This window comes from Cherax quadricarinatus, chromosome 4 (genome assembly GCF_038502225.1).
Source record: "Cherax quadricarinatus isolate ZL_2023a chromosome 4, ASM3850222v1, whole genome shotgun sequence".
Taxonomy (NCBI): Eukaryota; Metazoa; Arthropoda; class Malacostraca; order Decapoda; family Parastacidae; genus Cherax; species Cherax quadricarinatus.
This window is the reverse complement of record NC_091295.1, coordinates 40453809-40481308: the sequence shown is the minus strand read 5'-3', so window position 1 is coordinate 40481308 and position 27500 is coordinate 40453809. Positions and strand designations below refer to the sequence as shown.

Below are 27500 nucleotides of genomic sequence, written 5' to 3'. Positions count from 1 at the left end.
AACATAAGTCAACATGCAACATTCTAGCCCAGACACCAGACATAAGTCAACATGCAACATACTAGCCCAGACACGAAATATAAGTCAACATGCAACATTCTAGCCCAGACACCAGACATAAGTCAACATGCAACATACTAGCCCAGACACCAGACATAAGTCAACATGCAACATACTAGCCCAGACACCAGACATAAGTCAACATGCAACATACTAGCCCAGACACCAGACATAAGTCAACATGCAACATACTAGCCCAGACACGATACATAAGTCAACATGCAACATTCTAGCCCAGACACCAGACATAAGTCAACATGCAACATACTAGCCCAGACACCAGACATAAGTCAACATGCAACATACTAGCCCAGACATCAGACAAGTCAACATGCAACATACTAGCCAAGACACGAAACATAAGTCAACATGCAACATTCTAGCCCAGACACCAGACATAAGTCAACATGCAACATACTAGCCCAGACACGAAATATAAGTCAACATGCAACATTCTAGCCCAGACACCAGACATAAGTCAACATGCAACATACTAGCCCAGACACCAGACATAAGTCAACATGCAACATACTAGCCCAGACACCAGACATAAGTCAACATGCAACATTCTAGCCCAGACACCAGACATAAGTCAACATGCAACATACTAGCCCAGACACCAGACATAAGTCAACATGCAACATACTAGCCCAGACACGATACATAAGTCAACATGCAACATTCTAGCCCAGACACCAGACATAAGTCAACATGCAACATACTAGCCCAGACATAAGTCAACATGCAACATACTAGCCCAGACACGAAACATAAGTCAACATGCAACATACTAGCTCAGACACGAAACATAAGTCAGCATGCAACATACTAGCTCAGACTCGAAACTTGAGTCAACATGCAACATACTAGCCCAGACACCAGACATAAGTCAACATGCAACATACTAGCCCAGACACCAGACATAAGTCAACATGCAACATACTAGCCCAGACACGAAACATAAGTCAACATGCAACATTCTAGCCCAGACACGAAACATAAGTCAACATGCAACATACTAGCCCAGACACCAGACATAAGTCAACATGCAACATACTAGCCCAGACACGAAACATAAGTCAGCATGCAACATACTAGCTCAGACACGAAGCATGAGTCAACATGCAACATACTAGCCCAGACACCAGACATAAGTCAACATATGTCTGGGGGAGTAAGTGCTGTCAATGGAAGAGCGCACTTACTCCCTGTTGAAAATCCCGACTTTTGATGCTGCGAATAAATTTGTTCAGTGGATTCTATCTCAACAAATTTACATTCGGATAGGATAATACTGGCTTAGCAATAGACTTGTAGATGAATGGAAGAGACTCCCGGATAGCGTCATTGTGGCTCAGAACTTAAGGTGGTAGCTTTAAATATAGGCTGGACGGGTGTGGGTGTGAGTTGGACCTGCCTAACATGGGCCAGTAGGTCTCCTGGTGTTTGATAGCGACAAATGGCTTTAGAAAACATGTGAGTAAACATTAAGACCTGTTTATTAGACGAAGGTTCTGGGACCTTCATTGTGGTCCCAAGACCACGTTTGCTTACGTGTTTTCTTAAATCATTTGTCGTTATTAATTACCAAGGTTTATACCAATAGACCTACTGGTCCATGCTAGGCAACTCCAACTTAAACCATTAGACCTGCTGTAATGTTTAGCTTTTTATAAGTACTTATGTATTGTATTCATGTCTGTAAGTTATTATTTTCACACAAGTATTGAAATAACTGTTTATAATGAGTAAATAAAAACTTAGCGGAGGGCAGGCTGCCCTCATTGCCTTTCTCCCTTGCCCTCCACTTAAACCACTCCCCAATACCCCTCCCCAATGCCCCTCCCCACCGCACCTCCCCACTGTTCCTCCCCCTTTCCCCCGCCTCTCGGCCAATCATAGTAGGAGCAAAGTGAGCACTCGACCACATAGTTTGGAAGGCCAGATTTTACTGCTGGTGGTCCCCATCCTCCAAGAGCCATCCTGGCCAAATTAAAACGTGTCTAGAGCGGTACTGCACCCAGGGGCCCCACTCACTCGCACCTGCGCCCAGGGGCCCCACTCACCCACACCTGCACCCAGGGGCTCCATTCACCCACACCTGCACCCACTACACAGGTGATGCCTGAATCTACGGTACTTAGATGGAGGGAGGAAGAAAGAGGTACCTAAGATAATTAGAGAAAAGTAGAGAGGAAAGGTACTGCCTGAGCCCAGGATGCGTGAAGGAAGGAAGGAAGATATGCTGCTTATTAGGAACAGATGCTGCCTACACCTTAGGTAGGAGGAGGAAGGATGAAGAGCTCCCTTTGCCTAGGCTATATGGAGGATAAAGTGCTACGTATACTCAAAATTGATGGAGAAAGAGAGAGGCGATACCCTTGACAACTCTGTTTACATACTTGGAGGGAGGGAGAGAGAGAAGAGGGAAGGAAGCGACGGAGAGAAGGAAGAAGAGAGGACGTGAGGGAGGATCGTTTTTGTAATTTAGTAAAACTGGTTACATGAGCAGAAGGATTCAATCTTATTCTACGAGTGTGTGATAATTACATGATGGCTATAATAGTTATGTTTTCCTGTCATAGTCCATCACACAGGATGGTGTTTGCCTCTCATAGTCCATCACAAAGGATGGTGTTTGCCTCTCATAGTCCATCACACAGGGTGGTGTTTGCCTCTCATAGTCCACACAGGATGGTGTTTGTCTGTCATAGTCCATCACACAGGATGGTGTTTGCCTCTCATAGTCCATCACACAGGATGGTGTTTGCCTCTCATAGTCCATCACACAGGGTGGTGTTTGCCTCTCATAATCCATCACACAGGATGGTGTTTGCCTCTCATAGTCCATCACACAGGATGGTGTTTGCCTCTCATAGTCCATCACACAGGATGGTGTTTGCCTCTCATAGTCCATCACACAGGATGGTGTTTGCCTCTCATAGTCCACACAGGATGGTGTTTGCCTCTCATAGTCCATCACACAGGATGGTGTTTGCCTCTCATAGTCCATCACACAGGATGGTGTTTGCCTCTCATAGTCCATCACACAGGATGGTGTTTGCCTCTCATAGTCCACCACACAGGATGGTGTTTGCCTCTCATAGTCCATCACACAGGATGGTGTTTGCCTCTCATAGTCCATCACACAGGATGGTGTTTGCCTCTCATAGTCCATCACACAGGATGGTGTTTGCCTCTCATAGTCCATCACACAGGATGGTGTTTGCCTCTCATAGTCCATCACACAGGATGGTGTTTGCCTCTCATAGTCCATCACACAGGATGGTGTTTGCCTCTCATAGTCCATCACACAGGATGGTGTTTGCCTCTCATAGTCCATCACACAGGATTGTGTTTGCCTCTCATAGTCCATCACACAGGATGGTGTTTGCCTCTCATAGTCCATCACACAGGATGGTGTTTGCCTCTCATAGTCCACACAGGATGGTGTTTGCCTCTCATGGGCCATCACACAGGATGGTGTTTGCCTGTCATAGTCCACACAGGATGGTGTTTGCCTCTCATAGTCCATCACACAGGATGGTGTTTGCCTCTCATAGTCCATCACACAGGATGGTGTTTGCCTGTCATAGTCCATCACACAGGATGGTGTTTGCCTGTCATAGTCCACACAGGATGGTGTTTGCCTCTCATAGTCCATCACACAGGATGGTGTTTGCCTCTCATAGTCCATCACACAGGATGGTGTTTGCCTCTCATAGTCCACACAGGATGGTGTTTGCCTCTCATAGTCCATCACACAGGATGGTGTTTGCCACTCATAGTCCACACAGGATGTTGTTTGCCTCTCATAGTCCACACAGGATGGTGTTTGCCTCTCATGGGCCATCACACAGGATGGTGTTTGCCTCTCATGGGCCATCACACAGGATGGTGTTTGCCTCTCATAGTCCATCACACAGGATGGTGTTTGCCTCTCATAGTCCATCACACAGGATGGTGTTTGCCTCTCATAGTCCATCACACAGGATGGTGTTTGCCTCTCATAGTCCATCACACAGGATGGTGTTTGCCTCTCATAGTCCACCACACAGGATGGTGTTTGCCTCTCATAGTCCATCACACAGGATGGTGTTTGCCTCTCATAGTCCATCACACAGGATGGTGTTTGCCTCTCATAGTCCATCACACAGGATGGTGTTTGCCTCTCATAGTCCATTACACAGGATGGTGTTTGCCTCTCATAGTCCATCACACAGGATGGTGTTTGCCTCTCATAGTCCATCACACAGGATGGTGTTTGCCTCTCATAGTCCATCACACAGGATGGTGTTTGCCTCTCATAGTCCACACAGGATGGTGTTTGCCTCTCATGGGCCATCACACAGGATGGTGTTTGCCTCTCATGGGCCATCACACAGGATGGTGTTTGTCTGTCATAGTCCACACAGGATGGTGTTTGCCTCTCATAGTCCATCACACAGGATGGTGTTTGCCTCTCATAGTCCATCACACAGGATGGTGTTTGCCTCTCATAGTCCACACAGGATGGTGTTTGCCTCTCATAGTCCATCACACAGGATGGTGTTTGCCTCTCATAGTCCACACAGGATGTTGTTTGCCTCTCATAGTCCACACAGGATGGTGTTTGCCTCTCATGGGCCATCACACAGGATGGTGTTTGCCTCTCATGGGCCATCACACAGGATGGTGTTTGCCTCTCATAGTCCACACAGGATGTTGTTTGCCTCTCATAGTCCACACAGGATAGTGTTTGCCTCTGTTGCAACTCCTGAATGGGTTGCAATGATTATTATGTATATATATAATTATTATCTTTTCATATAATTTTATATTGCTTATATTTGCGATAATAGCTAAATGTATTGCTTTATATTGTTATTTGACATAGCTTCCTTTGGTTAGGTAGGATGTAACATATTATGTGCTCAGTTCAAGTCTTGATTGTCTAACTACTGTAATTATCGCTTGTGGCTCGTTATTCTGCCGGCTTCTGTTTCTGAGCTGCAGCTGTCCATGAAGCTATCACGTGATCGAGGGGGGGTGTCCTCACCTCGCCTGAAGTATTCAGTCTGGTCTAGACTCTCTTGGTGGTTGGACAGATTGTCTGTCTCATTATTCTTGTTAGTTCTGTAGAACTCTGTTCACAGAACATTGTACAGACTTGGTGATTTTCGACGTTGTACTGAGGTTGTGTGTCGCATAGACACTCTGAGCAACTCAGGTCCTGAGCTGTAGCTTCTGACCTAACTTGTACTGGTATCTGTGTATTATCACAGTCGGGGATTTTCTTATGCTGAACTTAGATTCAGTAGTATGGGAGTTTTGTGACTTTTGTGGAGGATCTGCAGATGCTCCCTACTTAGTGTCGTTATATTATCTCCTTGTTCCTGATTCTGTGTCGCAGTTGCTTGTTATATTGCTGTTCGGCTTATCAGTCGTTTTATTGTTCAAGCAGACTGTTCTGTTTGCCAGTTGGTCAAGAACTTAGTTTATTTGAGGACTTTGTCAGTCACTTGTTTAAGTCTAGTCGAGTCTTGAGACATAGCGAACTACTTAGAGCACTTACACACATACACACTTACTTGTACATATTTGTAATATCTTATTAAATGTTAATGTACCAGACGGTACTTAAGAATTATAAATGCGATATGTGCTTTCAGCACAATAATACTGTACTCAAGAGAAGTGATTATTATTAATTTGTTTGAAGTGATTGATTTAATTTAATTTGATGATATACCTCTAGACTTAATAAATTTATTAAATTTTAATTTCTCTAGTTAGTAGCCTACCAGTTGTAATCCTGAAGCACTATTGAATCATACTGAATTCTAATGGATAATTGGACAAGGATACTGACTACTTGTTACGAAAACCCAGTAACAGGCTGTATGCTAGAAGGGCAGTCCTTTCTAGTATTCACTGGAGATCTCTAAGCTTTTAGAATCGCGTTTTTTGTAACAGCCTCTCATAGTGCATCACACAGGATGGTGTTTGCCTCTCATAGTCCATCACACAGGATGGTGTTTGCCTCTCATAGTGCATCACACAGGATGGTGTTTGCCTCTCATAGTGCATCACACAGGATGGTGTTTGCCTCTCATAGTGCATCACACAGGATGGTGTTTGCCTCTCATAGTGCATCACACAGGATGGTGTTTGCCTCTCATAGTGCATCACACAGGATGGTGTTTGCCTCTCATAGTGCATCACACAGGATGGTGTTTGCCTCTCATAGGCCATCACACAGGATGGTGTTTGCCTCTCATAGTCCACACAGGATGGTGTTTGCCTCTCATAGTCCATCACACAGGATGGGTTTCTTCTGTCATATTCCACCACACAGGATGGGCACATACTTAATTAGTGTCAGCCTGAGCTGGGAGACATCATTAGTGTCAGCCTGAGCTGGGAGACTTCATTAGTGTCAGCCTGAGCTGGGAGACTTCAGTAAGGTAGTGAGGATATCGTCAAGTATTTCATTAAAGGTTCATCAGCTGCGGCAGCTTCAAAGGTTTCCTTCTAACGGAGCTGCAGTTATTATTACCTGGGAATTACCATCTCTCAGGATGAACTGTCCTATACACAGGTGAAATGAAATTTTTGTGAAGATATCTCCTAAAATGGAAGAATGTGCCGGTTTAAAGAAGTCCCACTTAACTGAAGACCTTAATAGGTTTAGAATTTTGTTTGGATAATAATAATAATCACTCAACCGAACTACCAAGACTGCAAAAAATTCGCCTTAGGATATGGAAAATACTCTTAATCTTGTATTCACTAGTAACGAAGACCTGATACGAAACACAGTAATATCGAAGACAGTAAACTCATACCACAATCTAACAAAAATTTAGACCAACATACTCGCTGACTCTAATCAACAAAATACACCAAATAATGAGGGAATCTTCAACAAATTTAACTTCAACTGAGATCAAATAAATCGTGATCTTACTGAAATATGCTGGGCAGACGATATGCTTAACGTGGACCTGATCCAGTACTCTGAGTTTATCTTCTCCACCAGGTTGGAGGAGAAGATGCAGGTTGAAAGATAGAGTTGCGCAGAAATTCTCAAAGGTTGCAGATTTTCTAAACGACAATTCACAGCAATTACAGAAATTGAGAACCTTAAATTCTATCCAACGCATCATTCAGAATCCAGGAAAGATAAAGGAAGAAAAAAGCCAGAAGTGAAATTGAAAGAAATTCAAAATACTCTTCCTTACATTCAGAATGCAGGACCAAAACAACTAGTATCACGCCATTAATTAAAGTAGACACTGGCTCTTCACTGGCGACAACAAAGAAGTGAAATATTTAAGTCACAATACTACTCGGTGTTCAGTGAGTCACTACAGTTTGACGACTGACGACACAGAAAAAAAGCAAAAAGCTACGCACATCTCTGAAATTTCCGATACGCCTCTTGCTTGACTTGCAAGAAGCGATAGATTACCTCTAGGCTCAGACTCCTCCAACTCCACATACATCAAAAACTGCAAGAAACCTTTAATATTATATGGAAAAGGAGACCGAACACGGGTTATCCCACAGTCATTAACAATCACTGATACAGCCACATTCCACAAAGGTGGCAGCAAAGCAATTGCAAAAAGAAAAGAACTATCGACCGATAGCCCTAACGTCCCACATTATCAAGATCTTTGTAAGAGTCTTAAGAAGCAACATTGCCAGTCACGGGGAATGGCAGTAATTGTATATCCCAGAGCAACGTGGCTTGAGAACAAGTGGCTCCTGCCTCTTGCAGTTGTATCACTTTGTATTTGAAGTAGCTCTGCAGGTGTGAGTGCTTCAGGTAGCTCTGCAGGTGTGAGTGCTTCAGGTAGCTCTGCAGGTGTGAGTGCCTCAGGTAGCTCTGCAGGTGTGAGTGCTTCAGGTAGCTCTGCAGGTGTGAGTGCTTCAGGTAGCTCTGCAGGTGTGAGTGCTTCAGGTAGCTCTGCAGGTGTGAGTGCTTCAGGTAGCTCTGCAGGTGTGAGTGCTTCAGGTAGCTCTGCAGGTGTGAGTGCTTCAGGTAGCTCTGCAGGTGTGAGTGCTTCAGGTAGCTCTGCAGGTGTGTGCTTCAGGTAGCTCTGCAGGTGTGAGTGCTTCAGGTAGCTCGACTGGTGTGATTGCTTAGGTAGCTCTGCAGGTGTGAGTGCTTCAGGTAGCTCTGCAGGTGTGAGTGCTTCAGGTAGCTCTGCAGGCGTGAGTGCTTCAGGTAGCTCTACAGGTGTGAGTGCTTAGGTAGCTCTGCAGGTGTGAGTGCTTCAGGTAGCTCTGCAGGTGTGAGTGCTTCAGGTAGCTCTGCAGGTGTGAGTGCTTTAAGTATCTCTGCAGGTGTGAGTGCTTCAGGTAGCTCTGTAGGTGTGAATGCTTCAGGTAGTTCTGCAGGCGTGAGTGCTTCAGGTAGCTCTGCAGGGGTGAGTGCTTCAGGTAGCTCTGCAGGCGTGAGTGCTTCAGGTAGCTCTACAGGTGTGAGTGGTTCAGGAAGCTCTGCAGCTGTGAGTGCTTCAGGTAGCTCTGCAGGTGTGAGTGCTTCAGGTAGCTCTGCAGCTGTGAGTGCTTCAGGTAGCTCTGCAGGTGTGAGTGCTTTAAGTATCTCTGCAGGTGTGAGTGCTTCAGGTAGCTCTGTAGGTGTGAATGCTTCAGGTAGTTCTGCAGGCGTGAGTGCTTCAGGTAGCTCTGCAGGGGTGAGTGCTTCAGGTAGCTCTGCAGGCGTGAGTGCTTCAGGTAGCTCTACAGGTGTGAGTGGTTCAGGAAGCTCTGCAGCTGTGAGTGCTTCAGGTAGCTCCGCAGGCTTGAGTGCTTCAGGTAGCTCTGCAAGTGTGAGTGCTTCAAGTAGCTTTGCAGGTGTGAGTGCTTCAGGTAGATTTGCAGGTGTGAGTACATAAAGTAGCTCTGCAGGTGAGAGTGCTTCAGGTAGCTCTGCAGGTGTGAGTTCTTCAAGTAGCTCTGCAGGTGTGAGTGCTTCAGGTAGCTCTGGAAGTGTGAGTGCTTGAAGTAGCTCTGCAGGTGTGAGTGCTTCAGGTAGCTCTGCAAGTGTGAGTGCTTCAAGTACCTCTGCAGGTGTGAGTGCTTCAGGTAGCTCTGCAGGTGAGAGTGCTTCAGGTAGCTCTGCAGGTGTGAGTGCTTCAGGTAGCTCTGCAGGTGTGAGTGCTTCAGGTAACTCTGCAGGCGTGAGTGCTTCAGGTAGCTCTGCAGGTGTGAGTGCTTCAGGTAGCTCTTCAGGCATGAGTGCTTCAGGTAGCTCTGCGGGTGTGAGTGCTTCAAGTAGCTCTGCAGGCGTGAGTGCTTCAGGTAGCTCTGCAAGTGCGAGTGCTTCAAGTAGCTCTGCAGGTGTGAGTACTTCAGGTAGCTCTGCGGGTGTGAGTGCTTCAAGTAGCTCTGCAGGTGTGAGTGCTTCAGGTAGCTCTGCAGGCGTGAGTGCTTCAGGTAGCTCTGCAGGTGTGAGTTCTTCAAGTAGCTCTGCAGGTGTGAGTGTTTCAGGTAGATTTGCAGGTGTGAGTACATAAAGTAGCTCTGCAGGTGAGAGTGCTTCAGGAAGCTCTGCAGGTGTGAGTTCTTCAAGTAGCTCTGCAGGTGTGAGTGCTTCAGGTAGCTCTGGAAGTGTGAGTGCTTGAAGTAGCTCTGCAGGTGTGAGTTCTTCAGGTAGCTCTGCAGGCGTGAGTGCTTCAGGTACCTCTGCAAGTGTGAGTGCTTCAAGTAGCTCTGCAGGTGAGAGTGCTTCAGGTAGCTCTGCAGGTGTCAGTGCTTCAAGTAGCTCTGCAGGTGTGAGTGCTTCAGGTAGCTCTGCAGGTGTCAGTGCTTCAGGTAGCTCAGCAAGTGTGAGTGCTTCAAGTAGCTCTGCAGGTGTGAGTGCTTCAGGTACCTCTGCAGGCATGAGTGTTTCAGGTAGCTCTGCAGGTGTGAGTGCTTCAGGTAGCTCTGCAGGTGTGAGTGCTTCAGGTAGCTCACCAAGTGTGAGTACTTCAAGTAGCTCTGCAGGTGTGAGTGCTTCAGGTACCTCTGCAGGTGTGAGTGATTCAAGTACCTCTGCAGGTGTGAGTGCTTCAAGTAGTTCTGCAGGTGTGAGTGCTTCAGATAGCTCTGCAAGTGTGAGTGCTTCAGGTAGCTCTGCAGGTGTGAGTGCTTCAAGTACCTCTGCAGGTGTGAGTGCTTCAAGTACTTCTGCAGGTGTGAGTGCTTCAGATAGCTCTGCAAGTGTGAGTGCTTCGGGTAGATCTGCAGGTATGAGTGCTTCAGGTAACTCTGCAGGTGTGAGTGCTTCAAGTACCTCTGCAGGTGTGAGTGCTTCAAGTACCTCTGCAGGTGTGAGTGCTTCAAGTAGTTCTGCACGTGTGAGTGCTTCAGGTAGCTCTGCAAGTGTGAGTACTTCAGGTAGCTCTGCGGGTGTGAGTGCTTTAAGTAGCTCTGCAGGTGTGAGTGCTTCAGGTAGCTCTGCAGGCGTGAGTGCTTCCGGTAGCTCTGCAGGTGTGAGTGCTTTAAGTAGCTCTGCAGGTGTGAGTGATTCAGATAGCTCTGCAAGTGTGAGTACTTCAGGTAGCTCTGCAGGTGTGAGTGCTTCAGGTAGCTCTACAGGTGTGAGTGCTTTAGGTAGCTCTGCAGGTGTGCGTGATTCAGATTGCCCTGCAGGTGTGAGTGCTTCAAGTAGCTCTGCAGGTGTGAGTGCTTTAGGTAGCTCTGCAGGTGTGAGTGTTTCAGATTGCCCTGCAGGTGTGAGTGCTTCAAGTAGCTCTCAACGTGTGAGTGCTTCAAGTAGCTCTGCAGGTGTGAGTGCTTCAGGTAGCTCTGCAGGTGTGAGTGCTTCAAGTATCTCTGCAGGTGTGAGTGTTTCAAGTATCTCTGCAGGTGTGAGTGTTTCAAGTATCTCTGCATGTGTGAGTGTTTCAAGTAACTCTGCAGGTGTGAGTGTTTCAAGTATCTCTGCAGGTGTGAGTGTTTCAAGTATCTCTGCAGGTGTGAGTGTTTCAAGTAACTCTGCAGGTGTGAGTGTTTCAAGTAACTCTGCAGGTGTGAGTGTTTCAAGTATCTCTGCAGGTGTGAGTGTTTCAAGTAACTCTGCAGGTGTGAGTGTTTCAAGTATCTCTGCAGGTGTGAGTGTTTCAAGTATCTCTGCAGGTGTGAGTGTTTCAAGTAACTCTGCAGGTGTGAGTGCTTTAGGTAGCTCTGCAGGTGTGAGTGTTTCAGATTGCCCTGCAGGTGTGAGTGCTTCAAGTAGCTCTCAACGTGTGAGTGCTTCAAGTAACTCTGCAGGTGTGAGTGTTTCAAGTATCTCTGCAGGTGTGAGTGTTTCAAGTATCTCTGCAGGTGTGAGTGTTTCAAGTATCTCTGCAGGTGTGAGTGTTTCAAGTATCTCTGCAGGTGTGAGTGTTTCAAGTAACTCTGCAGGTGTGAGTGTTTCAAGTAACTCTGCAGGTGTGAGTGTTTCAAGTATCTCTGCAGGTGTGAGTGTTTCAAGTATCTCTACAGGTGTGAGTGTTTCAAGTAACTCTGCAGGTGTGAGTGTTTCAAGTAACTCTGCAGGTGAGTGTTTCAAGTATCTCTGCAGGTGTGAGTGTTTCAAGTATCTCTGCAGGTGTGAGTGTTTCAAGTAACTCTGCAGGTGTGAGTGTTTCAAGTATCTCTGCAGGTGTGAGTGTTTCAAGTATCTCTGCAGGTGTGAGTGTTTCAAGTATCTCTGCAGGTGTGAGTGTTTCAAGTATCTCTGCAGGTGTGAGTGTTTCAAGTAACTCTGCAGGTGTCAGTGTTTCAAGTATCTCTGCAGGTGTGAGTGTTTCAAGTATCTCTGCAGGTGTGAGTGTTTCAAGTATCTCTGCAGGTGTGAGTGTTTCAAGTATCTCTGCAGGTGTGAGTGTTTCAAGTAACTCTGCAGGTGTGAGTGTTTCAAGTATCTCTGCAGGTGTGAGTGTTTCAAGTATCTCTGCAGGTGTGAGTGTTTCAAGTATCTCTGCAGGTGTGAGTGTTTCAAGTATCTCTGCAGGTGTGAGTGTTTCAAGTATCTCTGCAGGTGTGAGTGTTTCAAGTAACTCTGCAGGTGTGAGTGTTTCAAGTAACTCTGCAGGTGTGAGTGTTTCAAGTATCTCTGCAGGTGTGAGTGTTTCAAGTATCTCTGCAGGTGTGAGTGTTTCAAGTATCTCTGCAGGTGTGAGTGTTTCAAGTATCTCTGCAGGTGTGAGTGTTTCAAGTAACTCTGCAGGTGTGAGTGTTTCAAGTAACTCTGCAGGTGTGAGTGTTTCAAGTAACTCTGCAGGTGTGAGTGTTTCAAGTATCTCTGCAGGTGTGAGTGTTTCAAGTATCTCTGCAGGTGTGAGTGTTTCAAGTATCTCTGCAGGTGTGAGTGTTTCAAGTATCTCTGCAGGTGTGAGTGTTTCAAGTATCTCTGCAGGTGTGAGTGTTTCAAGTATCTCTGCAGGTGTGAGTGTTTCAAGTAACTCTGCAGGTGTGAGTGTTTCAAGTAACTCTGCAGGTGTGAGTGTTTCAAGTAACTCTGCAGGTGTGAGTGTTTCAAGTATCTCTGCAGGTGTGAGTGTTTCAAGTATCTCTGCAGGTGTGAGTGTTTCAAGTATCTCTGCAGGTGTGAGTGTTTCAAGTATCTCTGCAGGTGTGAGTGTTTCAAATGTATCAGATATGTGACATGTCTTAATACAGGAGTAGGAAATAGTGGTTTTTATTTGTATTGCTGCTGCTACTGTTGGTAGGATGCTGCTACTGTTGGTAGGATGCTGCTACTGTTGGTAGGATGCTGCTACTGCTGGTAGGATGCTGCTACTGTTGGTAGGATGCTGCTACTGCTGGTAGGATGCTGCTACTGTTGGTAGGATGCTGCTACTGTTGGTAGGATGCTGCTACTGCTGGTAGGATGCTGCTGCTGCTGGTAGGATGCTGCTACTGCTGGTAGGATGCTGCTACTGCTGGTAGGATGCTGCTACTGTTGGTAGGATGCTGCTACTACTGCTGGTAGGATGCTACTACTACTGCTGGTAGGATGCTGCTACTGCTGGTAGGATGCTGCTACTACTGCTGGTAGGATGCTACTACTACTGCTAGTAGGATGCTGCCACTACTGCTAGAAGGATGCTGCTACTCATGCTAGTTGGATGCTGGCACTACTGCTAGTAGGATGCTGCCACTACTGCTAGTAGGATGCTGACACTACTGCTAGTAGGATGCTGACACTACTGCTAGTAGGATGGTGGCACTACTGCTAGTAGGATGCTGGCACTACTGCTAGTAGAACGCTGCCACTACTGCTAGTAGGATGCTGCTACTACTGCTAATAGGATGCTGCCATTACTGCTAGTAGGATGCTGCCACTACTGCTAGTAGGATGCTGGCACTACTGCTAGTAGGATGCTGGCACTACTGCTAGTAGGATGCTGGCACTACTGCTAGTAGGATGCTGGCACTACTTCTAGTAGGATGCTGGCACTACTTCTAGTAGGATGCTGCCACTACTGCTAGTAGGATGCTGCCACTACTGCTAGTAGGACGCTGGCACTACTGCTAGTAGGATGCTTGCACTACTAGTAGGATGCTGCCACTACTGCTAGTAGGATGCTGCCACTACTACTAATAGGATGCTGCCACTACTGCTAGTAGGATGCTGCCACTACTGCTAGTAGGATGCTGGCACTACTGCTAGTAGGATGCTTGCACTACTAGTAGGATGCTGCCACTACTGCTAGTAGGATGCTGCCACTTCTACTAATAGGATGCTGCCACTACTGCTAGAAGGATGCTGCTACTACTGCTAGTAGGATGCTGCCACTACTGCTAGTAGGATGCTGCCACTACTGCTAGTAGGATGCTGGCACTACTGCTAGTAGGATGCTGGCACTACTGCTAGTAGGATGCTGCCACTACTGCTAGTAGGATCCTGCCACTACTGCTAGTAGGATGCTGACACTACTGCTAGTAGGATGCTGGCACTACTGCTAGTAGAACGCTGCCACTACTGCTAGTAGGATGCTGCTACTACTGCTAATAGGATGCTGCCATTACTGCTAGTAGGATGCTGCCACTACTGCTAGTAGGATGCTGGCACTACTGCTAGTAGGATGCTGGCACTACTGCTAGTAGGATGCTGGCACTACTGCTAGTAGGATGCTGGCACTACTTCTAGTAGGATGCTGCCACTACTGCTAGTAGGATGCTGCCACTACTGCTAGTAGGATGCTGGCACTACTGCTTGTAGGATGCTTGCACTACTAGTAGGATGCTGCCACTACTGCTAGTAGGATGCTGCCACTACTACTAATAGGATGCTGCCACTACTGCTAGTAGGATGCTGCCACTACTGCTAGTAGGATGCTGGCACTACTGCTAGTAGGATGCTGGCACTACTTCTAGTACGATGCTGGCACTACTGCTAGTAGGATGCTGGCACTACTGCTAGTAGGATGCTGGCACTACTTCTAGTAGGATGCTGGCACTACTTCTAGTAGGATGCTGCCACTACTGCTAGTAGGATGCTGCCACTACTGCTAGTAGGACGCTGGCACTACTGCTAGTAGGATGCTTGCACTACTAGTAGGATGCTGCCACTACTGCTAGTAGGATGCTGCCACTACTACTAATAGGATGCTGCCACTACTGCTAGTAGGATGCTGCCACTACTGCTAGTAGGATGCTGGCACTACTGCTTGTAGGATGCTTGCACTACTAGTAGGATGCTGCCACTACTGCTAATAGGATGCTGCCACTACTAGTAATAGGATGCTGCCACTACTGCTAGTAGGATGCTGCCACTACTGCTAGTAGGATGCTGGCACTACTGCTAGTAGGATGCTGCCACTACTGCTAGTAGGATGCTGGCACTACTGCTAGTAGGATGCTGGCACTACTGCTAGTAGGATGCTGGCACTACTGCTAGTAGGATGCTGCCACTACTGCTAGTAGGATGCTGGCACTACTGCTAGTAGGATGCTGGCACTACTGCTAGTAGGATGCTGGCACTACTGCTAGTAGGATGCTGCTGTTGCAAGTAGGATACTGCTACAACTGATTATAAACTGCTTCTGTTGCACCATCGTATAATCAGTAGTCTAACTGCTGTTGCAGCATTGTATAAGTCAGCAGTCTAGAGCTCCTAGATCTGTTTGTAGATGAGAGCAAGATGTATAACATATCTCTCTCTCTGTCCCCTCGTCCTCTCCCCAGCAGTGAGGGGTGACCCCCTCCCCAGGAGTGAGGGTGACCCCCCTCCCCAGGAGTGAGGGTGACCCCCTCCCCAGGAGTGAGGGTGACCCCCCTCCCCAGCAGTGAGGGGTGACCCCCTCCCCAGGAGTGAGGGTGACCCCCCTCCCCAGAAGTGAGGGTGACCCCTCTCCCCAGCAGTGAGGATGACCCCCCTCCCTAGCAGTGAGGGTGACCCCCCTCCCCAGCAGTGAGGGTGACTCCCTCCCCAGCAGTGAGGGTGACCCCGTTCCCCAGCAGTGAGGGTGACCCCCCTCCCCAGCAGTGAGGGTGACCTCCCTCCCCAGCAGTGAGGGTGACCCCCCTCCCCAGCAGTGAGGGTGACCCCCCTCCCAAGCAGTGAGGGTGACCCCCTCCCCAACAGTGAGGGTGACCCTCCTCCCCAGCAGTAAGGGTGACCCCCTCCCCAGCAGTGAGGGTGACCCCCTCCCCAGCAGTGAGGGTGACCCCCTCCCCAGCAGTGAGGGTGACCCCCCTCCCCAGCAGTGAAGGTGACCCCCTCCCCAGCAGTGAGGGTGACCCCCTCCCCAGCAGTGAGGGTGAGCTCCCTCCCCAGCAGTGAGGGTGACCCCCTCCCAAGGAGTGAGGGTAACCCCCCTCCCCAGCAGTGAGGGTGACCCCCCTCCCTAGCAGTGAGGGTGACCCCCCTCCCCAGCAGTGAGGGTGACCCCCCTCCCCAGCAGTGAGGGTGACCCCCCTCCGCAGCAGTGAGAGTGACCCCCTCCCCAGCAGTGAGGGTGACCCTTCTCCCCAGCAGTGAGGGTGATCCCCCTCCCCAGCAGTGAGGGTGACCCCCTCCCCAGCAGTGAGGGTGACCCCCCTCCCCAGCAGTGAGGGTGACCCCCCTCCCATGCAGTGAGGGTGACCCCCCTTCCCAGCAGTGAGGGTGACCCCCCTCCCCAGCAGTGAGGGTAACCCCCTCCCCAGCAGTGAGGGTGACCCCCCTCCCCAGCAGTGAGGGTGACCCCCCTTCCCAGCAGTGAGGGTGACCCCCCTCCCCAGCAGTGAGGGTGACCCTCCTCCCCAGCAGTGAGGGTAACCCCCTCCCCAGCAGTGAGGGTGACCTCCCTCCCCAGCAGTGAGGGTGACCCCCCTCCCCAGCAGTAAGGGTGACCCCCTCTCCAGCAGTGAGGGTGACCCCCTCCTCAGCAGTGAGGGTGACCCCCTCCCCAGCAGTGAGGGTGACCCCCCTCCCCAGCAGTGAGGGTGACCCCCCTCCCCAGCAGTGAGGGTGACCCCCCTCCCCAGCAGTGAGGGTGACCCCCTCCCCAGCAGTGAGGGTGACCCCCCTCCCCAGCAGTGAGGGTGACCCCCTCCCCCGCCGTGAGGGTGACCCCCTCCCCAGCAGTGAGGGTGACCCCCTCCCCAGCAGTGAGGGTGACCCCCTCCCCAGCAGTGAGGGTGAACCCCCTCCCCAGCAGTGAGGGTGACCCCCCTCCCCAGCAGTGAGGGTGACCCCCCTCCCCAGCAGTGAGGGTGACCCCCCTCCCCAGCAGTGAGGGGCGCGGGGGCATGTATTATAAATGGAAGATCTTCAAGTGTTTAACTTCCACGAGGACTTCACAACTTTTTAAGAATAATCATGCTACCTTTTTTCTCTGAGTGTATTTTAGCGCCACTCAGGGGAACTGGCAGGCACGGTGGCAGGCACTGGAAGTGGCACACTAGGAAAATGGCAGACACGGTGGCAAGCACAGTGCATGAGAGGTCATATTGATGTCCAGAAGTCCAAGAAGGTTTCTGGCAGAAGGTTTAGTTGACTTACAGTCACAGTTGTTATGTTGATGGTGCTGGTGAGCGTAGACTGAAGGTGTGGTCATCTCTGAGTGTCACCATCCTTGATGGTGTTGTGTAGACTCTAGGTGTGGTCTACTGAATGTCACCATCCTTGATGGTGTTGTGTAGACTCTAGGTGTGGTCTACTGAATGTCACCATCCTTGATGGTGTTGTGTAGACTCTAGATGTGGTCATCTCTGAGTGTCACCATCCTTGATGGTGTTGTGTAGACTCTAGGTGTGGTCTACTGAATGTCACCATCCTTGATGGTGTTGTGTAGACTCTAGATGTGATCTACTGAATGTCACCATCCTTGATGGTGTTGTGTAGACTCTAGATGTGATCTACTGAATGTCACCATCCTTGATGGTGTTGTGTAGACTCTAGATGTGGTCTACTGAATGTCACCATCCTTGATGGTGTTGTGTAGACTCTAGATGTGGTCTACTGAATGCCACCATCCTTGATGGTGTTGTGTAGACTCTAGATGTGGTCTACTGAATGTCACCATCCTTGATGGTGTTGTGTAGACTCTAGATGTGATCTACTGAATGTCACCATCCTTGATGGTGTTGTGTAGACTCTAGATGTGGTCATCTCTGAGTGTCACCATCCCTGGCAGTCAGCAGTGCATCAGTGCAGTACCTCAGTGGTTATGGTACTTCCGCTCTCACTACACTGGTGTTAAAGCTGATCACTGCGCTGACGTAGTACTCTCAAATACGTTTCTGGTGTCCAGGCGTCTCACCTGTGTATATAACGTCACAGTGTTGTATACACTGTGTATATAACGTCACAGTGTTGTATACACTTTGTATATCAAGTCACAGTGTAGTATACACTGCATAGTATATTAAATCCACCACTGTGCTGTTTTTCTATCAATAAAATAATGGAGGGGAGGTAAGAAAGGTGTGAGGGAAGAGAGAGAATGGTGTGTGAAGGAGCCAAAGGAAGGTGGATATGAGGAAGAGGGGGAAGGGAGTGTGAGGAAGATGTGATGGAGGGGTTGAAGGAAGGGATCGGTGGGGGTAAGGGAGGGGGTAACGACCCCCTGAGGAACCCCCGCTCCGACACTGACTTACTCCCAACATCTGCAAGTGAAAACACCACACCTGTTCCCTCCCCTCTTCACCCCCCCCCGCACACTAGGTACACCTCCCCATGTGTATTATAACTAGGTGTAGCAAGTGTAACACAGTCAGGTGTAGCACAGCCAGGTGTAGCACAGCCAGGTGTAACATAGCCAAATGCAATACAGCCTGGTGTAACACAGGTGTAACACAGCCTGGTGTAACACAGCCTGGTGTAACACAGGTGTAACACAGCCTGGTGTAACACAGGTGTAACACAGCCTGGTGTAACACAGCTTGGTGTAACATAACCTGGTGTAGCACAGCCAGGTGTAGCACAACCATGTGTAACATAGCTAAGTGTAATACAGCCTGGTGTAACACAGCCTTGTGTAACACAGCCTGGTGTAACACAGCCAGGTGTAGCAAAGCCTAGTGTAACAGCCAAGTTTAATACAGCCTTGTGTAACAGGTGTAACACAGCCTGGTGTAACACAGCCTGGTATAACAGCCTGGTGTAACACAGCCTGGTGTAACACAGCTTGGTGTAACAGCCTGGTGTAACACAGCCTGGTGTAACACAGCCTGGTGTAACACAGCCTGGTGTAACAGCCTGGTGTAACACAGCCTGGTGTAACACAGCCTGGTATAACAGCCTGGTGTAACACAGCCTGGTGTAACACAGCCTGATATAACAGCCTGGTGTAACACAGCCTGGTGTAACACAGCTTGGTGTAACAGCCTGGTGTAACACAGCCTGGTGTAACACAGCCTGGTGTAACAGTCTGGTGTAACACAGCCGGTGTAACACAGCCTGGTATAACAGCCTGGTGTAACACAGTCTGGTGTAACACAGCCTGGTGTAACACAGCCTGGTGTAACACAGCCTGGTGTAACAGCCTGGTGTAACACAGCCTGGTGTAACAGCCTGGTGTAACACAGCCTGGTATAACAGCCTGGTGTAACACAGCCTGGTATAACAACCTGGTATAACAGCCTGGTGTAACACAGCCTGGTATAACAGCCTGGTGTAACACAGCCTGGTGTAACACAGCCTGGTGTAACACAGCCTGGTGTAACACAACCTGGTGTAACACAGCCTGGTGTAACACAGCCTGGTGTAACACAGCCTGGTGTAACACAGCCTGGTGTAACACAGCCTGGTGTAACACAACCTGGTGTAACGCAGCCTGGTGTAACACAGCCTGGTGTAACACAGCCTGGTGTAACACAACCTGGTGTAACACAGCCTGGTGTAACACAGCCTGGTGTAACACAGCCTGGTGTAACGCAGCCTGGTATAACAGCCTGGTGTAACACAGCCTGGTGTAACAGCCTGGTGTAACACAGCCTGGTGTAACACAGCCTGGTGTAACAGCCTGGTGTAACACAGCCTGGTGTAACAGCCTGGTGTAACACAGCCTGGTGTAACACAGCCTGGTATAACAGCCTGGTGTAACACAGCCTGGTGTAACAGCCTGGTGTAACACAGCCTGGTGTAACACAGCCTGGTGTAACACAGCCTGGTGTAACACAGCCTGGTGTAACAGCCTGGTGTAACACAGCCTGGTGTAACACAGCCTGGTGTAACACAGCCTGGTGTAACACAGCCTGGTGTAACAGCCTGGTGTAACACAGCCTGGTGTAACACAGCCTGGTGTAACACAGCCTGGTGTAACACAGCCTGGTGTAGCAACCTGGTATAGCAGCCTGGTGTAACAGCCTGGGGTAGCAGCCTATTGTAGCAGCCAGGTGTAACAGCTTGGTGTAGCAGCCTGGTGTAACAGTCTGGTGTAATAGCCTGGTGTAACACAGCCTGGTGTAACACAGCCTGGTGTAACAGGTGTAACACAGCCTGGTGTAACACAGCCTGGTATAACAGCCTGGTGTAACACAGCCTGGTGTAACACAGCCTGGTGTAACACAGCCTGGTGTAACACAGCCTGGTGTAACAGCCTGGTGTAACACAGCCTGGTGTAACACAGCCTGGTGTAACAGCCTGGTGTAACACAGCCTGGTGTAACACAGCCTGGTGTAACAGCCTGGTGTAACACAGCCTGGTGTAACAGCCTGGTGTAACACAGCCTGGTGTAACACAGCCTGGTGTAACACAGCCTGGTGTAACACAGCCTGGTGCAACACAGCCTGGTGTAACACAGCCTGGTGTAACACAGCCTGGTGTAACAGCCTGGTGTAACACAGCCTGGTGTAACACAGCCTGGTGTAACACAGCCTGGTATAACAGCCTGGTGTAACAGCCTGGTGTAACACAGGGTGTAACACAGCCTGGTGTAACAGCCTGGTGTAACACAGGGTGTAACACAGCCTGGTGTAACAGCCTGGTGTAACACAGCCTGGTGTAACACAGCCTGGTGTAACACAGCCTGGTGCAACAGCCTGGTGTAACAGCCTGGTGTAGCAGCCTGGTGTAGCAGCCTGGGGCAACAGCCTGGGGTAACAGCCTGGGGTAACAGCCTGGGGTAGCAGCCTGATGTAGCAGCCTGGGGTAACAGCCTGGGGTAACAGCCTGGTGTAACACAGCCTGGTATAACAGCCTGGTATAACAGCCTGGTGTAACACAGCCTGGTGTAACACAGCCTGGTGTAACAGCCTGGTGTAACACAGCCTGGTGTAACACAGCCTGGTGTAACACAGCCTGGTGTAACACAGCCTGGTGTAACACAGCCTGGTGTAACAGCCTGGTGTAACACAGCCTGGTGTAACACAGCCTGGTGTAACAGCCTGGTGTAACACAGCCTGGTGTAACACAGCCTGGTGTAACACAGCCTGGTGTAACACAGCCTGGTATAACAGCCTGGTGTAACAGCCTGGTGTAACACAGCCTGGTGTAACACAGCCTGGTGTAACACAGCCTGGTGTAACACAGCTTGGTGTAACACAGCCTGGTGTAACACAGCCTGGTGTAACACAGCCTAGTGCAACACTACACAAACAATATAAGTAAGAGTTTACAGCAGTAAAGTCAAACTTTCTAAAACTATTCTTTACTCTACTTTAATATTTGTTTGTTAATTTGTTTTGCCTTGCATTAGCTCCATTACAGAAATCTAAATTCTAACACAGTAACGTTAGATTTGAATTAGAAAACTTGCAGTTTATTGGAACCATCCATTGTGCACCCCATAACCATCCTCTGGAGGGTAGTGGAGGATCATATGGATACACAATAGGCCTAGGAACAAGGCCCCAAAAGGATTAACAGCAGTACACACACACACACATATATATATATATATATATATATATATATATATATCTATATATATATATATATATATATATATATATATATATATATATATGTCGTGCCGAATATGTAAAACTGGTCAATTAGCAAGAACTCATTTAAAATTAAGTCCTTTCTGAAATTTTCTCTTATACGTTTAAAGATATATCTTTTTCATTAATGTTGATGTAAAAATCTATAATTGTGCTCCAAAAGAATCTTAGAAAACTTACCTAACCTTATTACAACAAGAACAATTTATTTTAGCCTAACCCAACTAAATATATTTTAGATTTGTTTACAATAATTTAGTACTAAACAAACACAGTGAAATATATTTTTTTCGTTAGGTTCAGAATGATTTTGGCGAAATTATTGCATACACAAATTTTCGCTTGTCCTATATGGCAAGATGAGCGTTGCTATTTAAGCCAAGATCCCAAGTTCTGCCTATTCGGCACGACATATATATATATATATATATATATATATATATATATATATATATATATATATATATATATATTTATTTATAATCGCGAATGAGCGACACAAGATGCAAAATAACCACATGAGGAGTTAAATGATAGCTGTAGGTCTTCCTGGAGAGAGGTGTTCCCTGTTCCCATGAACGGATCTTCCCGGATTACCTGCTCTATTTCTGCAACAATGCAAGTTCCTGATGATGCGTTGATTGCAACACGAAGGGCTAGAGTTATCATTCAACTGCCCCTCTGGTTATTTTTCATGCAGATATCTGTAGATTATGTCCACCCGTTGTAAGCCAAATTAGGATATTTGTTTAATATATCTGATATCTTATTTCATTAATAAGATAACTTGACATATTATGCAGTACAGTAGATGGAGAGTCAAGCACATAGCGGTCAAGACAGTGACTAGACTTTACATTTAGTTGGATTATCAAATGTATATTTGCCAGACTGCCAGAAGTATTTGTGACTGAGCTTAAGCTTGGTTACTACATCAGTCTTTGTAACATTGTAAGCTGCTCCGTATGTGTTTATCTACGTTCATGTTATCATAGTGATAACTAGTCTCAGGTTCCTCTCTTTATTCCTGTGTCATTCAGAGTCATTATTTACCTCTTTCCTAATATTATTCCTGCTGTTTGACTCAGACAAATCAAGGTTATACTAAACTTCTTGTTTCAAAGTACTATATTACGGTAATTTATCAGCTTTCTGATTTCATAATATCTTTACTTGGCTTTTACAATAAATAAGTGGCTAGAGTATACACAGGTAGTTCATATATGCCTGTTATTTGTGTATTTGTCCAGTAACGGTATTGTACTTTTGGCTAGAGTAATTACGCGTTTATTGATGACGGAGTCAACAATGATCAAGAAGTCCGATTTATTGATATAAGTTAATGTTTAGTGCCGTTATGATGGCAAATAATTCAAATTCAAATGTTTATTTCCTTGTAAAAGGTTACCGTGTGTTGTTTACATGTTATAAAATATTAATTACAAAGAAGGCATTTCAGGCAGTTTATAATGTAGAAGCCCAGTTATTAATTCTAGTGCCTAACTCAACATAGTTGCTATGATTCTTATCTAAGTATTTAACAAGAGTAGATGCAGCCCTGCCAGTAGACTCTCGCTTAGATCCATCATTGTCTTGAAGTTGATTTAAGAAATGGATTACTGTTGATTCTTGGGAGGTACTGTAAGGTAGGAGTGAAATGCGTTGTTTATGGAGATACAGTACTTAATGTCTATAGAATTTAATATAATTGCACGTTTTCACACTGCAGTTTAGTTTGTGTATATTGTCTACATTTTACAAGAATTGTGCTAACATTGTCGGGTTTATTTCTCAACTTTTTAATGTCAAGTGAAGCATTAGACCCAATTATCTTATCAGTGATGTTAGCAGCAGCGAGCTCCTTACATTAAGAACTTTGGTGGTTTCACAACATTAATTCTGAGGGCTTCATTTTGCATTAGCTATAAGGATCGAAGACATTTTTCCCTTAACTAATATTACTATGGGCATAGCATAGTCAGTTAAGGATCTAGTATAGGTTATATACATCATTCTCACTGTTCTTACATTAGCACCATATTTATGTAAATGTACACACATGCGACCTTCTGAATATATTATGTCGGTTACACCTCGCTCCCCGGGACCTTTGTCAGGCTCTTAGATCATCTGCATGCTGTTCTGTGTGTGTGTGTGTGTGTGTGTGTGTGTGTGTGTGTGTGTGTGTGTGTGTGTGTGTGTGTGTGTATGTGTGTGTGTGTGTGTAGTACATGTGTGTGTGTCTGAGTGTGGTTGATGTGTGTGTGTGTGTGAGTACTCACCTAGTTGTACTCACCTAGTTGAGGTTGCAGGGGTCGAGTCCAAGCTCCTGGCCCCGCCTCTTCACTGGTCGCTACTAGGTCACTCTCCCTGAACCGTGAGCTTTACCATACCTCTGCTTAAAGCTATGTATGGATCCTGCCTCCACTACATCGCTTCCCAAACTATTCCACTTCCTGACTACTCTGAGGTGTGTGTGTGTGTGTGTGTGTGTGTGTGTGTGTGTGTGTGTGTGTGTGTGTGTGTGTGTGTGTGTGTGAGAGAGAATGTGTGTGTGTGTGAATGTGTGTGTGTGTGAGTGTAGTAGATGTGTGTGTGTGTGAGTGTAGTAGAGTGCGTGGTAAGAGGCAGTAGCTCGGTGTTCTACCACACCCAACAATCCCATCATTGTGGTGGATTATGGCAGCTGCTGTCATGTTCTCCCATGTTAGAGATATTGTTTGTTTGACAGCTCTTGTTTGTTTAAAAGCTATTATTTGAGAGCCATTGTTACCGCTAAACGTAATTGTCACCTCTTAACATGACTGTTTCTGCTTAGCAGGACTGTGTCTTCAAAACGGAATTGTTGAGATGACAAGAAACAGGTGATATTTTAATACGTAATATAACCACAATGAAAAGCAGTAATATTCCAAGAGTTTGTATGATGAGTCAATCACATCGTCAAGGAGGAGTCAAGAGCTGGAGCCTGAAGTTACGTTGAATCACCTGTCAAAGCTTTTAAATACCCTGTAGAGTGATTAGTATAAACTTCAGCAAGTATTTTACATGTAAATCAATAACTGGACTAAATATGACGGAGTTCTATATAAAAATGGTTCTGATTGCAGTTTGAGTGTAAATTCAGGATTATAAAATAAACGCTTTGATAATTATTTGAAGAAAAATGCGAGAATTTTCACCCATGTTGACACTGAAATCACCTGATGTAGTCTGGGTTAACTTGTAACCCAGCTACATGTGTGTGATGCCACCTCTCTCTCTCTCTCTCTCTCTCTCTCTCTCTCTCTCTCTCTCTCTCTCTCTCTCTCTCTCTCTCTCTCTCTCTCTCTCTCTCTCTCTCTCTCTCTCTCTCTCTCTCTCTCTCTCTCTCTCTCTCTCTCTCTCTCTCTCTCTCTTTCTCTCTCTGTCATCTAAGGTTCTTATGTATAATGAATCTCTACAGTACATAAAACAATGTTTACTCATTGTCTTTACTCTTCCTTGTAAAACTGAGTGAGAGATCACTTAAGCACTTAGAATTTTATTTTCCTTCACTGTGGTTGTAATAAAATCTAAATCGGATAGTTTATATTAAAAAAGTATAGTATGAAGAGACTTGGTCCTGAACTCTCATTCTTAATGTTTGTTAAGAATCCACTTTCTTAATGCTATGTGGTTTCTGACTTTTATTTACACATTCTTTTACAAGTATTTACGAACTGTCTTTTTTTTCTCTTTGCAGAACATTGTAGTGATTTGAGTGTGTTGATGCTTGTGACATGCCTGTGACTGCTTTCCAGTGTTATTCTTGTTTTAAAGCCACACCTGGAGGCCTTACTGTGCTGGGCGTCTAGTCAGCCAGGCTATTGCTGCCAGCCAGTAAAGTGAGTATTTATCTTAATGTTATTTGTATAAATAAGACTCAAGTGCAACGTTTAACAAACTGCAGTGAGGAGACGAGACATGATCATCACATGTATCATCATAAAAAGGTATGAACATGTAGATAAAGTTTTTTTTTCTTTTTTTTTTTTGCTTTAGGGAGATCAATATAGATAACTTTTTAAGCTTTATTAAGTACTTGTGGATACGGATGAATATTTTAACTTCGTGTAGAACAATTAGATATAGATAATATTTAGCTCCTTAAGGGGAACAAGAAGTTGGAGTTACAAGGTGAGAAGACGTGCGGTGCCAGCCAGACACCTGCAAGTATTCCTCCCACACCACAGTGATGTATTGCTGGACTCTGACTCAGATTATGCAACCACTATAGTGTTTAGTTAATTATCTAATAAACTGAACACTGTTGATTAGGACACCACCAGCATAACTCTGCTGCTGTAGTTGCAGATAGATAAGAGAGTGGTAATACCATCTAAGTCTGCCATTGTCGCTAGGGCAGACTTATGAGCTAACTCACTGTGAAGGGAGTCTCTCTCTCTCTCTCTCTCACACACACACACACACACACACACACACACACGCGCGCGCACGCAAGCACACAGGTGTGGCTAGACACACACCTGTAATGAGAAAACATTTCGCTCCAACTTTCGTGACTTGAAACAGCTTTTCGAGAAAACGGTTGGCATAATTGTGTATCCCGTCACCCTGCAAGAGATAGTGGGTTGAAGGTGGGTAAATGATGGTGGTGTACCCGTGACTGGGATGTTTGCCACAGTGGTGATTGGAGCAGGAAAGGATTTAAGCTGGTTTCTTTAGTAAGGACTTCTACAGGGTGAGTATATACTGTTGTTACTGACTTGGCGTGAGAATAACCACTGTGTGGGTTCAACGTGGACTAGCTGTGAGCGGGAGGAAAATGCATGTTGGATGTGGGCGAGTGGTGGGCGTGAGTGTGGGTTTGGGTGGGGTGTGGGTGAGCGAGGGGAGGTGGGGGTAGACCACGTACAAGGCTACCGTGGTCTGAACCATAAAGAATAGCCATAAAGATGGTAGCTTGCTCGCTATCATCCACCTCTTCAATCTTTAAACGCCTCTTGTTGGTGGCTCGTCTCTCCCTCTCCTCCCCCTTCATTCCTTCCACTGTTTTACACCCCCTCCTGGGGTACTGGCACTAGTGGCACTCGTAGCCTGTATCCTTCTTGTTGCTTTGCATACATGCCGTTGGCATCCCCCCCCAGGGGAAGGTGTTCCCGTGGGGGGTGTCCCTGGTGGGTTATGGGTCTCAGGAGTGCCTGGTGTTCCCCTGGGTATTATAAAGAATCTGGCTATACCTGCTGCGCTCCTGAATAATTTATGCTAGACGAACGAGGCGGGTTTTTAGTCGAGGCGGCCGGCCCGTGTAATCTTAAGTGTACCCGAGAGACTAACACCAGCCTCCCTCCCTCCCTCACGGACTGCTGCTACCACGCCTACTGCTCTTCTGCTCCTACTGTTGCTGTCTCTACTGCTGCTCATGTTCCTACTGCTGATCTTCCCACTATTTCTGATGTTCCTATTGCTATTGCTACTGCTCCTGTTCCTACGGCTGCCTCAACTGTTCTTACTGCTGCTGGCGGTGTTCTGCTACTATTGGATTCAAATAAACGAACGACACACACTTAGCAGTAAAAGCGTGTATCTGGACCACGCTTCGCTTTGTGTACACCTTTGGTTAAGTCATACTGAAGATACAACTCGAAGGCACTTGTATACTCCTGCTGGAGAGGTTGAGTGAGAACACTGGAGTGTGTGGCAGACAGTGGCTTCTTCCGTTGTGATGTACAGGAGATTCACTGGTCAGTTATGTTGAAATGTTGGCCACCACTCTGTTGCCAAGGCTGTTCCAGTGATGTGTACCAGTGGATTGAATGGGTTGAACAGCGCAATGGTTGAACTAAGGCGCTGGTATTCTCGCCTCTGTTGTTGCTCCTGTTGGGTTCTGTGAACCATGGTGCTATTACTCTCGCTTCTGTTGTTCCCGTTTTTGCTGACTCTAACTGTTGTTCCTTATACTTCACATTCTGTTGTTGCTGTTCTACATCACATCTGCTAAATTACTGCTGTAGCAGTTCACGCCCAGCGCCCACCTTGCTGTTTGATACCAACCACCAAAGCCGCCGCCGCACCCTCCACTCCCTCCCTGTTACGACACCCAGCAGCTCCCTGCA

The 27500-nt window shown here is 47.1% G+C and overlaps 2 protein-coding genes across 2 annotated transcripts in view; one reads left to right on the top strand and one right to left on the bottom strand.

The window, feature by feature from the left end:
- Positions 1 to 27500, top strand: part of LOC128684571 (mucin-5B-like) — a 1040772-nt gene that overhangs the window by 487137 nt on the left and 526135 nt on the right. Inside the window, exon 2 of the mRNA XM_070095957.1 lies at positions 25127 to 25268. The gene's annotated coding sequence lies outside the window, so the exon portion shown is untranslated. The remainder of the gene's footprint in view (positions 1 to 25126; positions 25269 to 27500) is intronic.
- Positions 1 to 27500, bottom strand: part of LOC128684382 (uncharacterized) — a 620161-nt gene that overhangs the window by 365530 nt on the left and 227131 nt on the right. The gene's annotated exons all lie outside the window — the stretch shown is intronic.